The 9,599-nt window shown below is 38.6% G+C and overlaps 1 pseudogene; it reads left to right on the plus strand.

Annotated features, from left to right (window-relative positions):
• The first annotated feature begins 1,543 nt into the window (after positions 1-1,543).
• Positions 1,544-2,676, plus strand: LOC149168278 (uncharacterized; annotated as a pseudogene).
• The last annotated feature ends 6,923 nt before the right edge of the window (positions 2,677-9,599 follow it).

Consider the following 9,599-nt stretch of genomic DNA (forward strand, 5'->3'; position numbering starts at 1 on the left):
ACTATCCCAAGTGGAGCCACTATTATCACTTAAGAATTCTAATTTCAAAACTGCTCACATTAGTTTGATGGTAAAAAAAAAAAAAATTCAGTGCTAGTCTAGTTTTGAGTTTTTGTTTGCCTTAGAGTCTGAGTCTTAGGAGTCCACTATGCATCCTCATTCACCACTGGTCTCATAATTCACACAATTTCCATGTGTCAGCTTTGTTCAAAGGTTATTATGTGCTACAAAGCTCCTTAAGTGATTTCGTAGCGCATAAGTCAGTTTTAGGTGTTTTCGCAGCGCAACATGTTTCATGTGATTTCGTAGCGCAGAAGCCCAGTCTAGGTGATTTTGTGCTGATCCATAACAAATCTCACCCAGCTGTCATACTTATCAGAATCCGCTGTGTTTTAGGTCGTTAGGTGTCTTGCTACTGGCGCATGTTGTAGTTGTTGCTGAGAAGGAGACAAAGGGTTCTGTTTACGATCTGAATGCATTTAATGGAAAGTTGCTTGTTGGCATCAATCAAAAGATTCAGTTATACAAATGGGAGCTCCGTGAGGATGGTTCAAGAGAATTGCAGTCTAAATGTGGCCATCATGGGTACACTGCAGCAGCAGAGGCCATAACATTATTAATGTTAACAATACCCGGATTGGACCGCCTGGGAAAGGGCCTCAATGCGGTGGCCCGGAGCGCGTTGAAGCCATTGTTGACTGGGGTGCCCTTCTGCCTATTTCTGTTGATGGATATCTACTAAGAATTCGAGACTCATGCCTGAAAGGAAGAAAATGAACCAATAGAACAAGCTGCTTTCGCCAATCAGCCTCAGCAGTTTGTATGTAACAAAGATCCGTTCTCAGAAGGTGCATGCTTCGATTTTATCAGTAAGGGTAAATGTGAAAGAGGTGCAGAGTGCAAGTTTCGCCATAGTTCAGATGATGGTAGGTGTAGTGATTTGCTTCCGCCCCGCATATGCTTTGATTTTGTCAAAAAGGGTAGATGCGATAAAGGGGATGACGACAGATTTAGCCATGACCCAGATGCTGGAAAGAAAAGGAGAAACACAGTGTCTAATACACATCAGCCCTGCTGGTTTTGCTTGTCAAGCCCTAATCTAGATACTCATCTTGTAGTGAATGTAGGGGACAATTTCTACTGCGCGCTAGCCAAGGTATTTGAAACCGAGTTTAGTCGATGCTTTTTATAAGCGAAGGGTTTCTTATTTGGCGATAAGTTTCAGAGAATTTGGATTCCCTTCTGAAGGAGCGTAGTATTATTTCAAGCAGTTGAAAGTTTCTTGGCTTGTGATGATTTTGTCATTTTTTTTTTCATATGTTCCAGAGCTAGTCCATTGTACGCCTGTAGATACAAATAAGGAAGATTTTCTCAAGCCTCCGGTAAAGATGAAGATGGGTACCTCTGTATCCAATTTTTCTGTGGTCAGAGCTCCAGGTGAAAAAGTTTCATGTTTCATTGCATCCCATTCTGCTTCTACATGGGAATATAAAGGCCAAAGTTAGTCGTCATGGTGTGGATATGTGAAGTTCAATAAACTAAGAATGCACGGAAAAAGTTTTGTGATGAGATTTCTTTTGGTCTAAAAGATAGGGAGATTTCTCTTGCAAAGGCTATGTTATTGATTGCTGTTGAGGATGAAGCATTTATGTCTTATAATCGAGATATGGATGCTCGAGCAGTTGTAAAGGAGGGGCGAGAAGCTCCCAGTCTGTCAAAGGTCCCAGTCTGTCAAAGGTTACCTACGAATGGGCAAGCTTAGATGCCTTTCCGCTAGCTGGCAGAAGCATTACAGCACGGTTGTCTGAGCTTGACATTATAGAAAAACAAGTGGAAGCAGAGTTAGTATCAAAAGAAATTGGGTGCCATTTGTTGCAAGTTTTGGAGGCAGTGAATTTTGTTCTTTTTGATTTACGAGGCTTTACTAGGTCATCTCTTCTTAACAATCCAAAGCAGTCATACTTGCATCAAGTGCTAAAATCTGCATCTGGAAGTGGAATAATGCTAAGCATAATATATATTGAAGTTTGCCGAAGACAGACTTGGAGTTACTATTGTAGGAGCTCGTGTTGGGGAAGAATTTTTGATATGGCCCAAAACTGAATACACTGAGGAGCTTTTTCAACTATCTGAAGGAGAAAGCTGGTTTGCTAAAGTAAATGGTGGTTGTGTTAAACATCCTGGATCAAAAGCTTTCGATTTGAACAGCAGATCACTTCCAGATATTGAGCTTGGATCAAACAGAGACATAATTGCAGTTGCTTTGGAAAATTTAAAAAGGCTTTATTGGAAGCATGCATCAAGGGCCCATCCTGGCTTATTGCTAACTTCTCCTCTTCGACCAGTGCACCATACTTCTGACCATCCTAGCAAGTTTGACAACTCAAATGCTTTAACATTGCGCCCCCAAGAATTGAGATTGTCCATTATGTCATCCGAGAGGCTTCTCATTCTTCAACCACATAACTGGGCATTGCGGAGAGACCATGGCATGCTTTTATACCATAGCAGACGCTATGGAGAAGCCGTCCAAGAGCTTAGTATTTGTATGGCCTTTGCCCCAGTGGAAGAAGCAAAAATTCTGGAGCCTTTTGTTGAAAAACTGCATCTAATGCGTGCTGAGTCTTCGTGGACACCTATGGAATTCAGTTCTCGGCCATAGGATTGTCTTTTGATGTTGTTCCCATACCTTTGGCCAAAGCACCAGCTGTGTGAAGTGAATTTTAAAAGGCAGGGAAGAAGTTAGGATTTGAGTTTGATGTGATTAGACCTGGAGAGAATGATATTGATGTCAGAATGTCATTGAAGAAAGTGTTACATGGAGGAATGGGCTATTTCTTTGTGGAGCACCTGATTCAGCTGGTCATTCTGGAAATGCTATTGCAACTGATGAAGGGCAAACAGGAAATGCATCCATTAATCAGCCAGTGAGGTACCAACCAGCTTCATACAGTTATATTTGGAACAGCCAGTGGTGTTATTGATGTCATTGCATCTTTTCCTCAAGAGAAATATCTGTTTCTTGAAACGTTGCAAGCAAATCTTTTCAAAACAATCAAGGGAGTAAGGTGCTTAAGCCATGAACACTGGCGATCATTTAGCTATGAAAGGAAGACTGTGTTTTTGAAATTACACAGCAGTTTCGTAGCGCGTTACGAAACTGCTGTAGGTGATGATTTTAACGCAAATCAAGCAGTTTTGAATTATAAGCGGGAATTTTGAAAGGGAAACATCTAAAAGGAATACAAGACATCATCTGAAGCTATCCAATAGTTAACCAGGTCAAGACACGTGGAGATAATATGCATTCGAATCCAACTTTGGATTTTTGTCATAAAGGAAGCATATTTCATATTTATCACACTTCAGGATATGTGAAACAATTACAGTTTGCAAAATTTTTGGCTTTCACGTATGCAAACGGTGGACAACACATCAAAGACATGGCAGTTTGCTCCATTTTGGGGTAATTAAAAGATAAAGGATATACTTCGTTGGATCTGGACATGTTAAGGCAGACTAAAGACCAATACACAGGGACAATTTCATATGTTTCAGGGTATTGGAAAGGATGTGTCATTAAAGATCAAACATGGAGCTTTGAACATCCATTACAGCCAAACTAAAGGGGAGCAGATGTCAAAGAACGAGGATCATTGTAATTAAAGCCATCATGCATGTAATATGGAGTTAGAGTCATAGTTGATTTAGAACTCTAAAAAAAAACTTCAGTCAGCACTTTGTTGTATTTATTAGTTAGTTAAATAGTTGATAGGTGTCATTAGAAGTAGTTTTCGAATTCCCCTCATGCTGGAGGAGGAATCTCGATCAGTTAGAATAAAAACTCTATATATAGCTGAAACAACAATGTAATCAAGGTTGGAAAATTTTATGACACAGCTTGTATTTGGCTTATGTAAAGACTCATTTCAGTAATATAATTTGGATTTTACTTCTCAGGATTCATGAAGGATTTCTTATATTCAGAATGTGTGATGTTGTCCTTTCCTTAGTTTTGTTTACAGTGGTATAGATGTATAATCACTCAGAACTCACTGAATGTGCTCTGATTTCCTGTATGCATTTATAAACTGTGATCCTATATGAATTATGTTCTGAATATATAAATGCTGAGTGCCCTAACTTCTATGTAAGGTTGAGTTCACTGTTATGTTGAGGTGTTGTTGACTCCATAGGCCCAATGGATAGTTGTTTAATATGTTTCCAGCATTCATATTTGTTACAGTCGTTTCACAAGAGTTAGCCATCTTATCTTAATCAAAATCATTAACCCATCTAGAGAGAACCCTCTCAGGTTGAGGAGGCTAAGCCTCAGCGTAAAGTAGGTTTGAAATAGTTACTTAGAATCAACCTGACCAGCAGCCTATCAGGGTCTGATTTTGAGATAACAGGGTGGATGATGTATGTATGAGTCATTGGTCATAGAAAGGTCATACTCACTTAGTTGAGTTATAGAGTCATGTTATTCTTTTGAAACCTATCTCTGCAGACTTGGCATGTACTTGAGGGGAGCATGGACAATATAATGTATATCAAAGGGGGAGAATAACTTGGTCACCCTTTTCCCTTGATGTCAAAGGGGGAGAGTATTTTGGTGGTGCTTGACATCTCTAACAATTTCTACAACTTGCAGTAATCAATACCAGCATGGTTCCCTTCAAGTCCAAAGGGGAAGATTGTTGGAATTATGAAACAAGTGTTGTCCTTGATGGCAACTCACTCACACGTCAGTTCAACTTTGATGAAAGGCAACCCACAATGTAACAGATCCATTCAGATGTAACAGGGCATTCGTACAGAAGAATAGGAAGATGGAACTAAAGTCTACTAATCAGAATGGAGAAGTTGAAGGTAAAGGATGTGAAAAGAAGTTTAAGATGTATACGTAGGTCCACTTAGTTAAAAAAACATATACACACTGGTTCACAGAACAAAAAGAGCATATACGTATACACGCACTTTAACAAGAAGAAAATCACGTATATGTTGGAAAATCAAGGAAATTCAAGAGGAGACAATACCAGGAGTCAATACCATGGTATTAGCCCACAATATTGAGCGGAGTAACGACTATTTTATCATGTCCAAGAATACCATGGGTCCTAAGTGGTTTTGGCCCGAGGTATTGAGAAAGGCCTAAAACTATATAAGGAGGAGAAGATCATAAGGCCAACGTGTGCAAGTGAAAAAGGTTTCTAAAGAATACTTCTATCTGAAGTATATTTTATGTTGTAGGGGCTATGTTGGTGATTTGATCTGAAATATTTTGTGCACCTTGAATTCAATGTTGGATTAGGATCATGAGACCTGAAATGACTTATCATTGAATGATCTGATATTGGTTGCTCTAGATCTAATTGTGTACACCTGTTTTATTCTTTGAATGTCATGATCTGGGTTTGTCTAAAGTCCGGAATAGCAACGAAGTTATGAGTTAATATTTGCAGATCTGTACGCTGGTTCGCTTTGGTGAAGTTGTGTATACACGCCGGTTCGGCTCTTCCAAGTAGTGTATGCAAAAGAAAAGTATGTTGTTCAAAGATGATTGATCTATTTGATCAGTACTGTTGTTTTTTAGTTGTTTGTCAATGAAGTCTTCTTAGATCTGAATTTAAAACTGAATGCATAAGGAGTTTGATATCTTATTGATTGATTGTATACGTGATAAGGGTGATCTCTACTACTACCTATGTAAGGCTCTATAAATTGACAGTAGATGTTTAGTATATTGCTGGTTGTTACAAACTTGATTCAAAAGTTTTATGTTTCAGTAGTTTTGAAGGAATACGCAAGTTTGATTAAAGGAAGTAGCGTATACATGAAGGTTGGGTTCAGTAAAGTAGCGTATACATTCTGATGCATGATTTTGGAGGTTGCAGCTGGTTCTGAATGATGATGCAGGTTTCTGGGTTTAGTACAGTTTTCTGGTGATAGTGATCTGATTGTTCAGATTAACTGATTTTTGGTTGATGCAGTTTGAGTTTCAAAGTTTCTGATGGGTCCAGTATGAAAATTTGATGAAACGAGGCCTTCATATGTATTTTTGTGTACTAGGAGCATCCAGTCTAAAAATTTATGAAACGTGGTCCTTGGAGTCAGAGAGAAGGTCGTAGACTTTCGTACGCTGGCACCTATGTACTAGTAAACACAATGGCTAGTACAAGAGCTAAGGGGTTGTAGCTCCCTTCTAGTAGAAGCTGGAAAACAAAAGAAGGTTGTATCCTTCTGTGTGGGTGCCCGCGTACTGGTATGAGTCTGCACCAGTACAAGATTGTAAACATATTTTCTTATTATTAAAAGAAGACAGAGACGACAGAAGCAGGTGGTTTTCACCCACATTGGGTTTCCACCTTAAATCTTGGTGTTCGTGTGTGTTGATTATGTGTGATGGTTTATTTTTCTTTTACTGCAGCGTTTAATAAGTTACTGATGCACTGGTTATAGATCAACACTTGATAAATTAACTGAATCACAAGTTCTCTGGGTATACGTTGTTTTCACTAATCACAGTAGCATCTACACGCTAGTTCACTTCACAAAAGTAGTGTATATAAATAATTTTTTTTTGGGAAATGAAAAATTATTGATTTTATAATACTGATTCACCCCCCCTCTCAATATTATTTCCAACAGATAGACTTATTGTTGTTTTGTTGCATTGTTATTGCTAATGTTCTCTTCACATAATTTCTTATGATGATATTGGGTGAATGCAATGTGAAAATGTTGAAAATGTTTTAAAATGAAATTATCTACAACAAATACTTCTAGCCTTAATAAAATTAATATTGTTACTACTCTACTAGTTAATGGTTAATGGCTAATTATAGGTCACCTATGGATGGTAATGAACCTATTTTCCTGTTGAAAGTATGGATAGGTTTGTAATTTTAGTTTTTTGTTTCTATTTGGATTTTAAAGTGATTGTTGAGTTGATTGGTCTTGTCAAATACTAAAAAAGGCTTTGTCCCTCCAATCCTCTTGTTGTTTTCTTTTTCCTGTGTGGTGGTAGTCTTAATTCTAGCAATACTTGGAGTCTTGGATTTTGGAAATTCCTAGATACAATCATGCCATGGCTAGCTATCCTCCTCCTAGAGGGTGTTAATGTGACAATATGCATGAGATAAGGAAGGAGATGAGACACCTATCCAGTTAAATGGAAGGTATGTATAAGGCCATGATCTACATTATTACCCAGATGGAATCCCAAATGAAGAAGAATGAAGAGTTGGAAGGGTAAAGAATTCAAGGACCCTAGTTATTTAATGCAAGGTGTTGTAGTCAAAGGTTACTTTTTACTTTTCCTACAAAAAAATATATATATATATATATATATATATATATATATATATATATATATATATATATATATATATAAGACTTTGGATGTAGGGACTACGAATTTTTTTAAATAACAATCCATTTTCAAAAGTTTTATTTATATATTTTATACAAGCCTAAACTTTTATAAATTGAAAATTAAACTATGCGCAAGTTTGGGCCGAATCATCACTCATTGGAACCAACCTGAGGAATCAAATTCTTTCTGACATGTTAATGAAATTGAAAGTTATGGGATTAAGACTCATCGGAAAACAGGATAACTAAATAGGCCATCTCCAAATCAACAACCATGATTCATTCTGATAGGTCCCCCCTGCTTTTCACAAACCACTATGGGGACCCCTTGTTACAAAACATTTTGTCACTGTCCCAGGACTCCCTGTTCCTTGATCCTAGAGGGCCTCTATAATGAACCCCGCATGCTTTGCCTTCATGAAGAAAGTCCCATTGTGTCCCTCTTCAGGAGCAGATAAATTCCCTTTTGCACCATTTCCCCTGAAACTTCTATTTTTCCCAGTTTACGAGACCGACGCTAATGGTCTTTGTCTCCCCCACGTTGATGTGTAGAGATTAGAACTACTCCTCACCTCGACCGGAGCGACTGAGCTGTGTTTCAATCGCGTTGGTCCTGTTATGGAAAGTTTTTTAAATTAGAGTTGAAGCTTCCAGCTCTAAAAGCTCCGTTATGGAAGTCTGGTAAATGGTTTGGCCGGATGGGGTCGAGGATGATAGTTTGGGCTCTTTTCCCCTATAATGATGGAACTACCTCAAGGGATAAGTCCTTCTCCCATGAGAAGAGGATCCATCTCCCATTCATATTTCCTATATAAACCTCCCTTCTTCCCAAGCACAAACTAGTTGCAGTCATAGTTTTTGTTTGAGTGTTGATTCTATTTTGGTTTGGAGTAGATAAGCAAGCTATTACTAGTTGTAGCTATCTAGTTGTGTGAGTGAGAAGTGTGATTTGGTTTTGAGTGAAGCCTAAAGGGAAGATCCTTAAAACTATTATTGATTGATGCCATCATGGAATTCTAGCAGAAGTGTGTGGGAACCTGGTCTTGTCAGATGAGGACTACAACGTCAAGACGAATGGTTGTAATCTCTCTTTGATATTAATATATGCAACTATTGATTGATTTCCTACATGTTTTGTAATATTACATATTCATGGCTTAATGTTTCTTGACTTGTTAAGTAGGTTGTGTTATCACCCCAAGAAACTCTCCTAGTTTGTATCTCAGAGATGCTCGGGAACATTACAAACTCAACAAAATGTTGGAGATGGATGAATGGAAGGAATGATGCATATTCAAGCCAGATAACCACTTCTACTATGCTTGACTCCATACATGGGTAAACACCCCCAGACTACAAGGCTTTAGACCACCAATTACTCACAGTTTGAGGATTAGGTGAACATGGAGAATACTGACCACACCAGCAGATGCACAAGACCATGTGATGGCCGGCTGCAACCAGTAAAGAGGTATGCAAATCTATTTCCTAATGCACAGACAGGATGATAGCTCTCTGGCACTAAGTAAACAGAAACCTGCATAGCACATTCAATGATACATTCTAGATTCTAACACAAAGGTGGGATGACAGCCCCTCTAATGATAAACATCAAGAGCACATTAAAAATACATAACAGGCACAACCTAGAACAGAGTAGAAATAGAAAGTGAGCAATTAATAGCAAAAGAAGCTTGTATTAGCTGAAAATGAAGACCAGACACTGCAAGTGTCACAGTAGTTACAGTCTCTAGAAGTTGAACCTTACATCAAAACTACAACCATCAACCCTGATTACATCTGTGTTCTGGGTATATATAGAGTTTGTTTACAAAGATATTTGGCTGTTTTATGCATGGAGGGGTCATAATGGACCACCAACCACCTTAACTCTCTGATGGAGTCTCTACTACGATTTGCTGGCTTTAATGAATGGATTTGATCTTTCTGCCGCTCGGTCGTCCTTCTTGAACAAGCGGAGTGTAATATGAAACAAGCTCCATAACTGATGAATACATTTAACTGCTCGAGGCTTGTCCTTCTCGTTCTTTGGCCACTCTGTTTCTTGAATGTGGTTGTTGGAGAGGAAATGCGCCAGGTACAGGCAAACAGGTTACCTTCGTCCTTTGGGATGCACGGGACAAGCTGTGGGTGTGGACAGAATGGCGGAGGCATGAGTCCGATAGGAACAGATATCAGCCGTCGTATTGTGCAGATGG

The sequence above is a fragment of the Pinus tabuliformis genome, chromosome 4_2 (genome assembly GCF_031772625.1).
Source record: "Pinus tabuliformis cultivar Carrire ecotype Pingquan chromosome 4_2, CPIR1, whole genome shotgun sequence".
In the NCBI taxonomy this organism is placed as follows: Eukaryota; Viridiplantae; Streptophyta; class Pinopsida; order Pinales; family Pinaceae; genus Pinus; species Pinus tabuliformis.